Source organism: Trachinotus anak, unplaced genomic scaffold (genome assembly GCF_046630095.1).
Source record: "Trachinotus anak isolate AG129_WGS33_773 ecotype Australia unplaced genomic scaffold, CSIRO_AGI_Tana_v1 ptg000007l, whole genome shotgun sequence".
In the NCBI taxonomy this organism is placed as follows: domain Eukaryota; kingdom Metazoa; phylum Chordata; class Actinopteri; order Carangiformes; family Carangidae; genus Trachinotus; species Trachinotus anak.
The window spans coordinates 18,035,540-18,051,514 of NW_027273858.1; the positions used below are offsets into that span (position 1 = coordinate 18,035,540).

General features: G+C 43.0%; 1 long non-coding RNA gene across 2 annotated transcripts in view; it reads right to left on the reverse strand.

Annotated features, from left to right (window-relative positions):
- The window catches only part of LOC139623167 (uncharacterized), a 166,825-nt gene that overhangs the window by 42,322 nt on the left and 108,528 nt on the right, over positions 1 to 15,975 (reverse strand). The window contains exon 7 of one of the 2 annotated variants that reach the window (XR_011691438.1): positions 8,428 to 9,428. The exons of the other annotated variant lie outside the window; for it this stretch is intronic. This is a non-coding gene — a long non-coding RNA (uncharacterized lncRNA). Of the gene's footprint in view, positions 1 to 8,427; positions 9,429 to 15,975 lie in introns of those variants that run through there. 2 annotated transcript variants of the gene reach the window in all.

A 15,975-nucleotide genomic window follows, 5' to 3' on the forward strand; every position in this document is an offset into this window, starting at 1 on the left:
TACAGCATGTAACTAGTGTAATACTGTTACTGGACCATATTGTCCTACTGTAACATATAATATGGTGTATCAAATGTAGTTGGCAGCACTGTCCCCTTGGCACTAAAGGTGTCATGTCCTGTGTGATGTGAATATACACTATGTGTGTGTGTTGGTGTGTGTCTTGGCACAAATATCACAGAGTCACATGGCTTGTAAATAGGTACTAGCAAAATGCAAATAAATGTGATTCTGGTTCTGTATCTAATGAATTAAATTCAATATGTTTTGTAACCAGATTACTGTAATCCTGTTACGTTAACTTCACAACTCTGAGAAGAACAAAGGGACCTTATGGCCTGAAAAACTAGCAGCCTCAAATGCGATGTAATGCCGAACACTCAAGCTTGTTTCTTGTGAAGCACAGAGCCTGAGGATGCAGAGTCCAGGCCTAATAGCTAGAGAGACTGGCTTGGCCACAGCCACTAATTTGTAGTATAGTGGTCATTACTGAGAGACAGCAGCCAGCTGTGGCGTACTGCTGCCTATCTGGAGGTAATGAGAGGTAACATGGGTGTTATGCGGTTCCATGCACACATATTTTTCTCCACATCCAGAAAGTCTCTTGACTCTCCCTCTCACTCCTTTCTCCCTCTGTCAAATAAATCCTCTGTGGCTGTTTTGAAAAATCCCTCCACCACCTTTTTTTTCCCTGCCAAACATTCTTTCTCCCTCTCTTTCTCCTATTCCTCATTAAACTCACGAAGAAGAAAGCATGTTTGGTGCGAGCCCAGGGGCCCCCCAGCTCAGTTGTGGGAAGGGAACTGTATTGGTTAATGGAGGGAGGTCTCACCCAGGGAGAGAAGACACACACATTCAACACACACACAGATCAGAGAGCGGCGATGTTTTTGGGCTGATGTCAATGGCGGCAGATGAACAGAACATGTCTCGAGGAGCAGCGGGACTCCTGATGGGACTCAGGTGATGGAGGAGAGAGGGAGAGAGGAATAGCCCAAGGAGACATGGTGCTTGTCTGGCCTGTTTCCCGGCCTCCCGTGTTGGAGCATGAAAAGGAGCAGGTCGTTTACACCCCAGTGAAAAAAGCCACCATAGCCACAGCAGCACCTGGATGTTATTTGGGCTAATGGACTCAGGGCTTACTCAATAGTAATCAACTTGGGGGGGCTTGTCGCTTTGTTTCATGCACCACCTTTCTCCTGCACTCCCTTTCTTTGTCTTATAGAACTTTTCTCTGCACTTTTTTCCCTCCTACCTGCTCCCACTGGCTCCCTCCCTGTCCTTATCTCTCCCCACCCTCTCCTCTCTCCCTCTCGTGTGTTTATTTTATTTTGCAGAGAGCTGTGTTATGACAAAGACTTCACTCCCCGGATGTATGCAGTCAGTGCTTGTGTCATGCCCTTATGAGGTATGGGGGCCCTCACATGCTCTGCCAGCCCCACCCGGCCTGCCCTTCCCAGGCAGAGAGGGCTGGGAGGAGGGGCTGGGTAAGGGTGGAGGGGGTGACTCCTGTCCACACCCTGTCCCGTCCTGCCTGGTGTTGATGGAAACTTCACACACACACAGCCACATAAACAGATAGAGGATCGCTAGACTCATGCCGCAAGATTTTAATTTTTTCTTTCTCTTTTGTTCTCATAGTTGAAAATGCTGACATGAGACTTCCTGGCACGGTCCATTGTCCTCGCCCTCTTCTATTACCTCATTCATTTCAGCTTCAGTACGATTCAGCATTGTTTACCATCCATCACTTAGTCCCAGAGGACTAAACCCTTTAGCTGAAGTCATGTAAGGCTCGATAGCCTTATAGCATACTTCATGCTGCAGACTCATTTATCCAGTCTCTTTTCCTTCAAATCACCAGAGGGTTATTTTTGAGTGAGAATGCATGCCTATGCTGTGGAGTGTTTTCTATTACAGCGGTTCACTCTCAATGTCTATTTCTTTCATCTTCCTTGACAAAAATGACAAACACATTTTTTTGTTCACCAAGAAATGTACTTAATTTGTCATATCATGTATGAACCTCTCACTCCAAGACACAAAGAGCAAAGACAAGGGGGGATTTCTGGTCTTTGCAAACAGCCACTCATGAACTGACTCCTATGGAAAGTTGGGGTGAAATAAATATAGAATAAATTGGGCTGTAAAAATGTTTTTGTTTCTCACATCTTCTTCACTTTACTGGTGAGACAACTGGTTGATCTCAAAACCAAAGATCCCACCCAAGAAATACCACTTAACATGGACTCTGCAGAGCACTGTTTAAGAGGAAAAAATGGGACTGTGCATTAAAAATAAACTCAGTATGACAAAAGTTGTCAAATGTGTTTCCATCAGTCTCATCTTCTCTCCCTTTTCTAACAGCTTGAAAGTGAAAAAAGCTTTAAGCAAAATGTTACATTTCATCATTTTTCCATTCTTTAATTTTCACCGCAAAGCCTGACATGTTTTAAGAGGTGCAACCTAATATTGCCTGAACTCCAGGACCTACCACAAAGATCTCTGGGTAAATGGGAGGGAAGGAAGTGCACAGACAGGAGGATGGGCGTGGATGGAAAAGTGCGCAGTAACTTGGCTGCAGCACACCCTTAAGTAACAACACATGGCAGTGGAGGAATTCCTCATTCGCGGACACTCTGCATGAGCAAGGATGGGAAAGGCTGTCCAGTCTGCTCGCACCGAGCGGCCGGTCGGTTCCGAATGGGAAGCTGATAAGGCTCTGCCATACCTAATTCCTTTCCATGTTCTCATCCTGAGTAGGCATCACAATGGGCATGATTCATGGGGGTAATTCCACCAGCTACTGACTTGGCTCCTGCCTGCATTTGGGAAGAATGTGACCTCACAATACGGCTCTTTCAGGCCCATCCCTGTCTGACTTCGACCAGCCTCTCCTTGAAGCCCTCTTCTGTTAAAGACTGCAGAGTGAGGACAAGGGAATGTAGCAGAAAGGCAAGGAAGAGAGGCTGAGTTGAGGGGAAAAAATCTCACAAACATACTCCTCCTTCCCCATCTTCCCTCTTGCTGCATCACTCTCTCCCCTCCTAGTCTAATAACTAAATGATGTGCAGTGAGGAGGGGATTTTAAAACAATGAACTTGAAAGTCAACCACTGTGATGACCACAGAGACGAGCCCTGATTGCACAGGGGGAAGCTGTAGGTGTGATGCCTGTTTCAGGTTTCCATATATCAGCTGCAGGGACTACCACAAGTCTAGCCTAAGTGATGATCTGAGCATGAGCACGTGATGCAAAACGGCGTTTTGTAACTTGAGACCTCCGAAGCACTCTCTATCTCGCGCTTAAACAAACTGCAATCATCGTGGGTAATTATTTAGCTGTATTAGGCCATTTGAAGCCCAGTTAATTCCTGATTACATTCCATCTGTCACAGACACAAAGGCCCTTGTCTTTATCTGCAGTCAGTGTTGAAACATAAATTATACTGTGGCTCAGGCAAAAGTAAGCTTGCGATGGATGGAGCAAAAGGGAGTATAATCACAATCACTGCCAATAGGGAGTTAAGAAAACATAAGGTCCACAAAGGCCTTAAAGACGATAAAGATATAATAGTATTCTTTAATGGCCTACACCACTGGATTCTTAATTTCTAGCAAAGTTAATTTAGCAGCCACAAGGTATAAAGTAATGTTCTGTCTTTTGATTGTATCAAGGCTAAACGTGAGGTTATCACAAGAAAGTTAATTTAAACTTAAAACAAGAGGGCAAGAGTGTGACCTAACTTGGGATGACTTTACCCTCTAATGCAGAATGTATGTCATTTGCAAGCACATTAGGCGTAACCCTGGTGATCAGCGGCTCTTTCTTGGATGTTCTCCCTAAATGAGTTATTCTACCTCTTTAAAAAGTTCAGAGAAAATAGAATAGTGCCTCAGTGGTCTAATAAATCTCCTTTTTATTCAAGCAATTCACCCCTACCCCATTTAACTTCACTACAGAGGAAAATGACTTTACAGACCTGCACCATCATCAAACACTGAACACACATGATCATAAGCACATACGATCTGGCACAAGTAAAACCATGCCCACACTGGCACACGCACTCTCACACCACGCACATAAAAAGGGCGTTGACACATACACGTTCATAAGAAGAGGTGGTTTTGTCCTGTCACCCTCTTCAACATCCTACTGCAGTCTGCCTCATAGGAGGAGAAAATATAGTGTGATGTCACCTCTGGCATGGCCGCCGTGTCTGAAAACTTTTCATGCGCCGCCCCAATGAATGAGAGGCAGACATTACTCAGAATAAGAGTGGAGACTATCTGTTCTCCACAGTTAAAGCTGGTATTTGTTAGCGTGGACCGCCGCCAGAGCCGGGCCACTGTCTGTTGACTGCAGTTCAACACAATGCAGGATCACATCATTCAGACTCCACAAAACATCCTCAGTATGTAGCTGTGCCACTCACAAGTCTTCCCTGTCACTCACGCTGGCGGGGTCACGCTGCTCCACCAGCACCACTTGCACTGTTAAAGCAGCCTGGCGGCACCGTCTGAAAACCGCCAAGTGGGGTTAGTCATAATAGAGCTTCATCTGGCCATCAATCTTCATGCTCTCCCCCTGCGAGCAGCGCGGACCGCGTCTTGTGTTGCAGTTAAAAGCTCTGGCAGTGCTCTACCACGCCTGTGATAAATTGATTGCTCTATGAAGCCTGTGGAGAATGTTTGGAGATCCCGATCCATCCTCGCCGTTTGTCACTGTGCATTAGCAGTGAATAAGGGGATTCCTTAACCCTGACTCATATGCTCCCTGGGCAAGCACCTTTCAAATTTAATTTAGCAAAAAAAAAAAAAAACACTGGAAAACTGGAAATGTAAAATTGCACAGCCATTTAGAAACTTTGGTATTATTTCCAAAGTCTAAGTGAAAAACAAAAGACAGAGGCATTTCGGGCAAACAGTGTATCAGCAGTTAAAAGAAATAGACTGCTGAAGGACCAATAAAATAATAGAATTTGGGCAATTCATCAAATGTACACACTCCCTGCTTTTCATCACTGGGAGAAGCAAAGGAGAATGCTCACCCAAGTTTGCTCATTGCTCTTCTTTCTGACGTAAGTTTTCTTCCAACTATTGCTCCCCAGTTAAGTAAATTTTGCATTTGGCAAAAATGCGTCCAGGTCAACACAAAAATATTATGGGAACATTACAATGGCCTCAGTTCTTCAGGGCTTTCCAAAATGACACTGGATTATTTCTAATTGTTATACACAATCATCTGTATTTTTGAGTTTATGTGAACCTTTTCTCTGCTTAAATATCTGAATATAAATCAAAATCAACATAACGCCTTTATCCTCAATAAATATCTGAGTTCAGTCTTCTATGCATGCCTTCAAATCTAGATCAGATATCATTGTTATTTCACCCGTCCTTATGGCTGTATCAACATTCCCATTGCAGCTGACAGGTCATTTGAACTGTGAAGTCAAACAACAGAACAGGGGAGCACTTTTTTTTTCCACTCATGAGAAAGTACACTCATCCTGTGGGTAAGACAGAGCTGACACTCAGCTAAATCCATTCAGTGTTTCTATTTTTGTGCGACGTCTAGACAAAAAAACATTTTACTAGAGACCAAAAGCCACAGCTGGGTTCTGCAAGGCTGGACTAGACTTGGACTGGCCAGAAAACACTGTACTACATGTTGGGAAAAAGTAAGCGTAAGCTGTTGGTTTCCAGCCAAGTACCTTGCAGGGTGTATATTTTGATTATAGAGATACTACAAGATAGATGATGAAGTCATGTGTTTCCTTACAATAATGTCTTTGTGCTGGGGAAAAGATTGTCTGCAGTCATAAAATGTTTATATTAGTGTCTTTTATGGGATGTTCCTTGTATATATAATTGTTCGCAGCATCATAAAAAACAAGGCCGACAAAGTGCAAATGAAGGGTTTGTGAGGGTACTGACCACCTATTTTCCACACTCTAAGTCACAACATCTGTAAACAAAGTAAATGTGTTCAGCCATCAACACACACCCAAAAGTGAGACCACAAATGATGTAATTCCAGGCTAATGAATATTTGGCGCTGAGTAAAAAAAGCCGTGCAGTCAATTAAAGATAAGCCTTTTTATTAATTTCATTTAAAACCTTTGTCTCCATGAAAATTTATTAGTGCCAGAATAAAAAAAATCTGCCAAGTCTCTGGAACCCGAGCTGCAGTAATTTAACCTCCAGTTGTAGTGTATGTGAAATTTGGAGATACATGCAATAGTTCATACAAACAAACTCCATTTTAAAGAGATTTTTTTCAGTTCAACTCATTTGCATATTCACTGGGCAGAAATACAAGGAGAGCAAAAACTACTGAAGAAAAGCCTAATTTACAAAGTTAAAAGGGATGATGAAAGAGTTGGGAGCCTTTTTTCTAACAGCCCTTGTGAATCATCAGTATGATTATGCTGACTGCATCACTTCCCTTTTAGGGCTTCCTCTGCTTTTTGCAGTGAATCTCAAACATTAGCATGATTAGCTCTGAGCCTCTACTACACACTCCCCTATGTACACATTCATAAAGTGGCCCCATTCATGTTTGATATTGGCCATGATAGAGGGAGGAGCATGGGACACGTCAGGGCCACAACTGCTTCAAATGAGATGTGCATGCACACATGCAAACACACTCTGGACTGGACACTGGGCTGAACTTCCTTCCTGAGCTCTCTTTTTTTATTCTTTGCACAACTGCATCCTTCACATTTTGAGCATTCATGGAGGAGACTGTCCAAAAGTGTGTGACCTCATCCCCATTGTATCGTTCAATGTGTTCACACATGTAAGATACCGTATGTCACACTGTCTAATACTAAATACTAAAATTACAAAAAAGAAAAAAAAAAAAAAGAAGAGCACTTCTAAATAATAATTCTATTTTAAGATTTTTTTTGCATGGAAAATGTTTAGGTGATGATGGTGCTAGATTTAAAATTTTAGGGATTTCTTAAGTTATTACAATTCATCCTGACGGGGACCTGAATGTCTGCACAAAATTTTACAGCAATCTATCCAATAGTTGTCAAGACATTTCACTTAAATCCACATGATGGCACTAGAAAAAGTCAGGGGATCACCACGGTTATTAAGATACAGCATCTGAGAACCATGAGTGTTTGTACAAAACCATACAACCAACCATGCATTCCACACTTGTTGAGCTATTTCATTTGGACTGATCGACAGATGGCCATCGCAGTTTTTAAAAACTGCTTCATATTCTGAAGTACCAGATTGCTTAAAGGTTCTTCTCCTAACTTTTTAAAAACAGGACCATTGTTGTTTTCATTGTTGTGAAACGAAAACAAATTATTTGCAGGTCTCTACTGCCGTATATAACATCAGAATCAGAATCAGAATCAGAATCAGAATCAGTTTTATTGCCAAGTATGCTTTCACATACAAGGAATTTTTTCTGGTGATTGGTGCAATTGATCAGCAACAGTGGGGCTCTCTAGCCTTGTTGATGAGGCTAATAGCAGATGGGAAGAAGCTATTTTTGTGGCGAGAGGTTTTGGTCCTGAAGGACCGCAGCCTCCTGCCAGAGGGGAGTGTCACAAAGAGTTTGTGTCCAGGGTGGGAGGAGTCAGCTACAATCTTCCCTGCACGCCTCAGAGTCCTTGAGGCGTACAGGTCCTGGAGGGACGGAAGATTGCAGCCAATCACCTTCTCAGCAGAGTGGATGATACGCTGCAGTCTGTTATTGTCCCTCTCCGTGGCAGCAGCGTACCAGATGGTGATGGAGGAGGTGAGGATGGACTCAATGATGGAGGTGTAGAAGTTCACCATCATAGTCCTTGGCAGGTTGAACTTCTTCAATTGCCTCAGGAAATACATCCTCTGCTGAGCTTTTTTGATGAGGGAGCTGATGTTTAGCTCCCATTTGAGATCCTGTGTGATGGTGGTTCCCAAGAAGCGAAAATGCTCCACGGTAGCCACAGGGGAGTCACACAGGGAGATGGGGGTGGGTGGGGCTGGGCTCTTCCTGAAGTCCACTATCATTTCCACTGTCTTCAGAGCGTTTAGCTCTAGGTTGTTCTGCCTGCACCAGGTCACCAGACGCTCAGTCTCCCACCTGTAGGCAGACTCATCGCCATCAGAGATGAGTCCAATGAGAGTGGTGTCGTCTGCAAACTTCAGGAGCTTGACAGACTGATGGCTGGAGGTGCAGGTGTTGGTGTACAGGGAGAAGAGCAGAGGAGAAAGAACGCAGCCTTGTGGGGATCCAGTGCTGATGGTCTGGGAGTCAGACACGTGCTTTCCTAGCTTCACGTGCTGCCTCCTGTCAGACAGGAAGTCGGTGATCCACCTGCAGGTGGAGTCAGGCACGCTCAGCTGGGAGAGCTTGTCCTGCAGCAGAGCCGGGATGATGGTGTTGAAGGCAGAGCTGAAGTCAAACACAACATGCACTTTGATTTCTTTCCTCAAGGAGAACTAATTCTATGTTCTAATCTTGAGGAAACATATTGGTGTGAGCAACCTGTTTCAGCACAACAATAATGACTGAAAGTCCTGTCTTGATTAAAAAAGGCTAAATTAAGCCAAACTCTGATACAATAAATGGGAACAAAAAACACAAAGAGTCAGCAGGAAGAAAGGGCCTCCATTAGCCTTCACCGTAGCCGCTGATGATTGATATGATAGCAAGCCCATTCAAACTGCAAATTTTACACATGATTGAGGCTCTATTGGATGTAATGAAATGGCCTTCCTGAATACTGCACTTGAGTGACTGTGTGACCACCAGCACAATAGCTGCTATTATAGTTTTGGGCCCTCAACCCATTTTTTATTGTACCAGGTTCACCATGTTATTATTGCAGAACTCAGAGTGAACCCGAGGCTTTGGTTTCTTGCTGTTACGGATGTGACCGTTCTCTCCACCAGGAGCAATTCACAGAGTGTTAATTGACCACCGCAATCACTCAACAGATTTATGGAAAGTCTGAAGGGTCACAGGAGACTTCCAGGGGAGGCCGTCCAGGGAGCAGGGCTGGTCCCAGAGCTACGACTGGGGAATTTCTGGCCTTTGTAACCACGCTGCAGGTTCATAAACTCCCTGCCTTCCTACAATGACCTCAGAGCAAATGTATAATATATAGAAAAAAGATATTTAAATGAGACATGGGGGGAAAGTAAATCATCTTGTGGTTGTACTTGTGTGGAGTTTTGCATTGATTAACTTGTAATTACACTGATAGTTCCACAAACAATGATCATGCTGCATAAACCTGAAAAAAAAAAACAACACTCACCTATTATCTTCAAATACTGACATGACCCAGTTTGTCAGCCACTCATACAGATGTGTCTCATTCGCTGGGGGAGGAGTGGAAGCACAGACAGACTATGGGCACTGGGGTCCATCTGGCCGATTATAATCAGCTTTAAACAACGGCGCTACAGGCAAGGAAAACAATACAAAGGCGCATGTGTAAAAACAGAGATTTGACTGATAGCATTAACTACCATACAGTAGCTAGCACTGAACTGTATTTATTTGCATGCATTGATTTGTGAACACACGACAAATGCAAATACTTGTATGATACAGTGAGGATGGGCCCTGGTGCTGAGTGATGAGATAATGATGATGATGGCTGTGATCATTGTTTATCCCCCAGCGCAGTGTGTCAGTATGTCATGGTATTAGTTTGAACGACTCTGCATGTGGCCCTGCATCTGGACACTCTTAATACTGTTTAATCCCTTCCTGTCAGCCAGCCAGGCTTGTCCTCATGCCAACATACTATCTACAGTGTGCCACTTATCTTCAAACAGAGAAAGTGGGCATCCACTAATGTCTTCGCTTTAACTGTACACGGCTGGAATAATGATGCTCTAGGACCTTTTTGTATGAAGGTAAGCATGAATCTTCTTTTTCACATTAATGATCGATTCGCCTTTCAATCCAACCTTGGCACGCAGTATTGTTAACAAAGGATATGTGTGGAGTACTATGAAAATGGGAGGTGGAAACAATGCAGCCACTTCTCTAAAGGGGAGGGGTGAAGGCAGTGCACCTCTTCTTCTAGTAATTTACAAACACTGGCAATATTTTGAATTCAATGGATCGTTTTTGTGCACGGAAATTGCTCCTACAGTTTAACATGAACCAGTTGAGAATAATTGCCTTAGGCATGCCAATAATTTTACAGTGATTATGTGATAAGCTGTATCATTTCTTTTGATGAAATGTGTAACTGCCTTTTTGCGCGAGTTGCCCAGACCTGATGATTTACGAGGACTGTAAGACTGTGTTTTGCTGCATGGAGCCTGCATGGAGCATGGAGACTGAATGCCATGCTCGCTTACACAGAAACGCAGCACTAATGGGTTTGTGTTACATTGCTAAATCAACTCGAGCTGTGAAGCGGCTCCCAGCAAACCTTTATGATCCATTAACCACCAGGCATGGTTTGCCAGGGCGCCTGTGCCAGCTGGCAGAAACTGACAAGCCTGTATCATGAGCAGCCTCCGCCAGCGATAGCTTTACTGAGGTTTACAGAATTTCCCCCGTTCTCCCGAGCTGATTACATACATGTTGTTTTCTCATTAGTCGAGGCTCCTCGTGGTCCTGTCTTGTGGAAACGGTTGATGGAACAAAGGTAAACGCAGTGTGCACAATATGGTAGACTTGATGTCTGCAGACAGCTCGGGAAGAGAGACAAGTCTGTGGAGTGGTTTGAGTTTGGGTGGAGACAGCAGCATTTACTGTAGAACTGCAGACAAATATGCACGGACCCCACCCTAGGCTAGTGATCAACTCCTCTGTCATCAGTGTCTGTATCACACAGACAGAGATTGATATCCAAGGATCCGATTCCTCGGGATTCTTCTTGCGAAAGAGAGTCCCATTTTTCAAACATTTGGAAACTTGAAAGATTTCTGCAGCGCTGTTTGACTTTTTTATTGTGTTATTCATGGAGGCTGGCAGCACTCTGCAATATCTACACACAAATAAGCTCCCGATTTTCCAGGCCGCCTTTCGACAGTTGTCAGTGCGTGGCCTATTTCTGAAAATTTTATGACATTTTTTGCAACCTTGTAGTTATGAGGCTGTTATTGTTAAATATTTCAAATATTTGCCAAGCTTTCTCTCCTGAGTGCACTTGTATCTAAGCTCTTTGTGGATGACTAATTGTCTCATGTTTCATGGCTCATGTTAATGGGTGAGTAAATGCATGGAGAAAAGACAACTGAACTACAAAAGGCATGTATGCAAAGAAACTGAATTTATAGGCTTTTCTTTACATTGTTATTGCTAATCATTTGGATTACAAGTAATCCTACTGTTGAAAATGTTAAATCCTAAATCCCACTTCTTCCCACACACCCATGGTTTTCAAACTGCATTTGTTTATACCTCTGCAGTCAGATGGATGTAGGGGAATTCCAAGTAGAGGTTTATCAGATTAAAAACACTAGTGAGCCAGTATGAAGGCTTTTAAATCGACACGGACACTGTTATCTAGGTCACAGGTAGATGACATAGACAAATCAGAAATTTCCCCCTCCCCTAGAATGAGACACTTTCACTAGGTTGGATAGTAGGCGAGATATCAGGAGCAGAGGAGGAGCAGAGGGTCATGGCGGGCATGAGCAATACAGAGATAGAGACAACAACAGTAGTTCAAAGCCTCTCAGTTTGCATTTGATCCATTGTCCCCACTGGTCTTTAGAGACCACCACCAACAAGGCATCGTCTTACTCAGGTTGACAGGGTTTTGTATAGCTAAGATGCCCTGGGAGATTAGGTTCAGGTGAAGCCCAGGTTTAGAGAGGAGTGGGAGGAACGGCATTTCATCATTGTTTTAGGCCGTTTCTGTGAGAACAGAAAGACAGTTTGGTGAGACTGCACTTATTCAAATGATAGAGTTTAGGTTTTATCTGCAACGGAAGCTGTAATTACAAACATCACTTTGTTAGTTGGTTAAAAAAAATGAGTGTAATGAGAAAAAAGGCCAGATAAGCAAATGACTGTTTCTTTATCTGATAAGGATTGTAACTCCCTCGTAGATGATTATCACAATGTCCCATTTATATTCCTCACCAGATCTCTCTCCTGTGTAATTACAATTTGCCTCTATCTCTCTCTCAGTGGCAAAATTGATGGCTGGAACAACTTGAGAAATATGCAAGTAAAAGCCAGAGAGGGAAACATCTCAGAGCCACACCACAATGAATAAGAATTTGGAGGATGCTAATTAAACAATGTCATGATTTATTGTCAGTAACAAAACATTTACTGTTTCAATCCCAAAGGCTTGGCTTCCTGGAAAATGTATCATTTGGTCACAGCTCTGTCGACTTCTTTGCTCCAGTTCTGGTTGTAACTGAGGGTTTAGAAAGTCAAGACCTGCAGTATTATATTGCTTGTGTCAGGGGACCTATGTATATTTACTTAAACAAAAGCTATAAGATAGATTATAGCTTCTCGGTATGCTTTTGCCATTCCTCTATTAATAAACTTTATCCTTAGGCTTTGGATGTTGAAAAACTATTTAAGGTTAGAAAATCAATCAGCAGCAACAGAAATCCAGACAAGTTTAAACAGCCAGAGTCTAACCCTAACCCAGAGTCATGAAGGATTTCCCATCTTTCCAAACTCTGAACTTGTTACTATTGGTAAAACCTTTGTCTAGTGTCACATACTTAAATTGAAAAGACTTCCTAGAAAGCTTCTCTACATCAACATGTGCAGCACCCCGGCTGCAGGACATGGGCTTTTGGCCGGCTCATGAATGGATGGGACAGAGATGTTATCTGGCCTTAGGGAGGATGTTTGGAGAGTGGGAGTGGAAGGCAGTGGGGCTTCAGCGTGCTAATGTAGCTAACAGCCAGGAAGGCAGAGTGTTGACTCTGCAGATTTCAGCCCGCTACTGATGACTATGGGGCTAAATACTGACCCCATGGACTAATAAAGAAAATCACCTCAGGCACGAGCCGCAGGGGTCAGAGGTAACAGCATGGCTGGGAAAAACACAGGCCGTGGCTTTCGATCACTACTCTGGCTAATTGAAATGACAGTTGAAGACTGGTGGGGGTAACAGTGTTTATTTACGTCTTTGTTACGCAGTGAGCAAGCACAAAGATATGCCTGGCCAGGCCAGGGATGACATCGTATGCTGTCTGGCTCCGGGATCTCTGCACTAGTACAATAAGGACTTCCTGTCTGCCATCAGATTCCCCTGCATTCCAACCGGTCCCGGGATGAGGCGAGGGGGCTGCTGGGGACATGGTTTTGTGAGTCCTGATCACACTGACAATATGGACCAGTTCCCTTCTTTTCAGCCCCAAGCTGACCCTGGGTCTGAGCCGCTGTCTGTCAGGGAGCTGGAACAAGCTGTGATTTGCTGAAGCTGTGGTGAGGTTGGTTTCTTGTGTTAAACGGATGCACAGAGATGTCCTCAGGGAGACGCTGGCTCTGACTGTCAACACCCCGTTTCACTGTGCTGATACCAGCTATTTCTATAACAGCTCCGCACCCAGTCTTGTTGTTGGATGAATAAAAAGTACATTGAAACAAACAACTGAAATAACATTTGAAGATTGTTTTTCTGTTCATGTGTATAAACAACAGGTCAAATGGATATTTCTATTATCTATTAAATTGTAATTCAGTGTGACACAGTTTTAACTGATATACAAATAAAAAAAACATTATTTGTTTATGAAAGATTTTTGTTGTCAGGACAACATGAAACTATGTGGTTAGATTTTTTTTTCCAAGTATCATGCAAACAATGACTGGGTGGCAATGAGAACATGCTCCCAGTAGCTCTTAATGACCCCAACGTATACTGCTGATACAACAAACAGTGGAATATAAGAGGACTGCAGTGACACAGAGGCTTAACCCCGCTCTCAATAACAACCAGGGAAAACAGAGAGAAGAGTCAAAGGATAAAGAAGGAAAGAACAACAAATAATGTAAAATGACACATATGCGGAGATAATGGGATTATGAGTGAATACACAGAAACAGTTGCTTTCCGGTCGACTATACTGGTGGAAAAAAAAGCCCTGATGTTGCTATTTGAAGAAATGGGGGAAGACAGTATTCAAGCTCTCTTGTTTCAGTGGGGTCAAGGTGAGAGAGCAACCTTCAGCAACCTGAGTAACAAAACAGCCTGCTGCTGTCTAGCGGGACGAGACATTCTGCATTAATGCCCTCCGGAGAGGACCATCCACACAGGCGGAAAGGAACACAAATACTCCCCTCTCACACCCCTGCAGTACAGAGGATAGAGGAGATTATATGTGTGTGACAGCACACTACAAGAATGTGGTTTAAAGGATTACACCGAATTCAGATCCACTGTCAATTCGTTCTTAAAATTACAGCACAGACACCGAAGTGATCCACGTCTTCAAAATAGATCACTGACCTCGATTCTCCACAGTAACTCTTTAATAGAATCTACTATCTGCACAGTATCTACTGTTAATGGTTTCTTACACAAAAGATAAACCTGGATGGGATAAGTTAATGGAACTGAATTAATAAACCATCAGACAATGTATTTACAGGGTTTGTAATTTCCTGTGTGAAATGAGGGGAATGTTATTTCTAGAAATAGGACATTACAAGTTCCTAACAGGAAAAGGCCTTTGTGTCATGCTAATTCTGATAATGGCAAGAAGATGAATAAGCCAGTGGTCAAGTCCAGACTATTCAGAGCAGGAAATGAACAACTATTGTGCTGCCTTTTTCTAATTTAGCTGCTGAGAAGGTTCCGGTTTCCATCGACACCTCATTCTGGGAAATTAAAGGATCACTGCCTTGGTTTCTCAAATGTTGGCGACGTGCATGAACACTGACAGTCGTCACGGGTGATTAACAAGTATACAGTACATTTGATCCCATTGTGGTTTCAGGTTTTTGTTAAAGCCATTCTAGGTGCTGATTACTTGTGATATTGCGCTCTCAAAGGTGGCCTTTGTGCCATCGGGCATCAGTGCGGCCAGACCTTCAATAAATAGTTTGCAGTGAGAGATGGAGGGAAGAGAGAGAAATTAAGTGTGTGTGTGTGTGTGTGCGTGCGTGTGCATGTGTGTGTGTGTTTGTGTGAGTGAGTGTGTGCCCCTTTCCTATTTGGTCACTTATCAAATACAGATTTAGTCCAGTCTTCTGTTTATTTTCCAGTCTTGAATGTACTTCCCTCATCCTGAGATATATGCAGATAAGCACACATGACACACTACAACAATGTGTATGTGTGTGTGTGTGTGTGTGTGTCCGTGTGTGCGTAGTAATGTGCCAGAGAGAGAAAAAAGCACAATAACACATCAGATATCACTGCGCATGCTGGATTAAATGATTAAAGCATATATCATGTAGACAAGTTGGTACAGTGAAGTGCATAAACAAGCTCAAATGTCTTCCTGATGTAGTACATTTATTTTTAGATCTGGTCTGATTTCCTTTACATGTGAATAAAACAGTTCATTCAGCATTTCAACTGTAACCACTCCTCTCTCACGCTGTTGTGGACAACATGCGCACACATTTCAAATGGTATTATTTTTATATTACAAAAGAAAGTTACCTGCGCAACACAAATGTAGATGATCATAGAATCATATTTTCAATAGATTGTTTTTCCTAATTAAGAGCAGAGATATGAAGCCTTCTTCATGAAGGCGACTGCCAAACAGGACCTTGCAAATATTTTAGCCTTTTTCTTTGACGTCCCTGTCATCTGCAACCTACCACTAATCTATACACATATGGTAACGCAGATACATCACCACATGTTGACAATAATGAGTGATTATACACAATAAGCATGCGAATGAAGACTGCTGCACAGGCTGCTGTTTATACTTCAGCCACTGTTTATCGCTCAAAGTTTTGGCCTCATGTTAAAGACATGCCAAAGGCAAAGGGAGCTCTACAGTTACAGCAGGGCTAAACACAGTTTAATAGCTGCTTTATAAATGA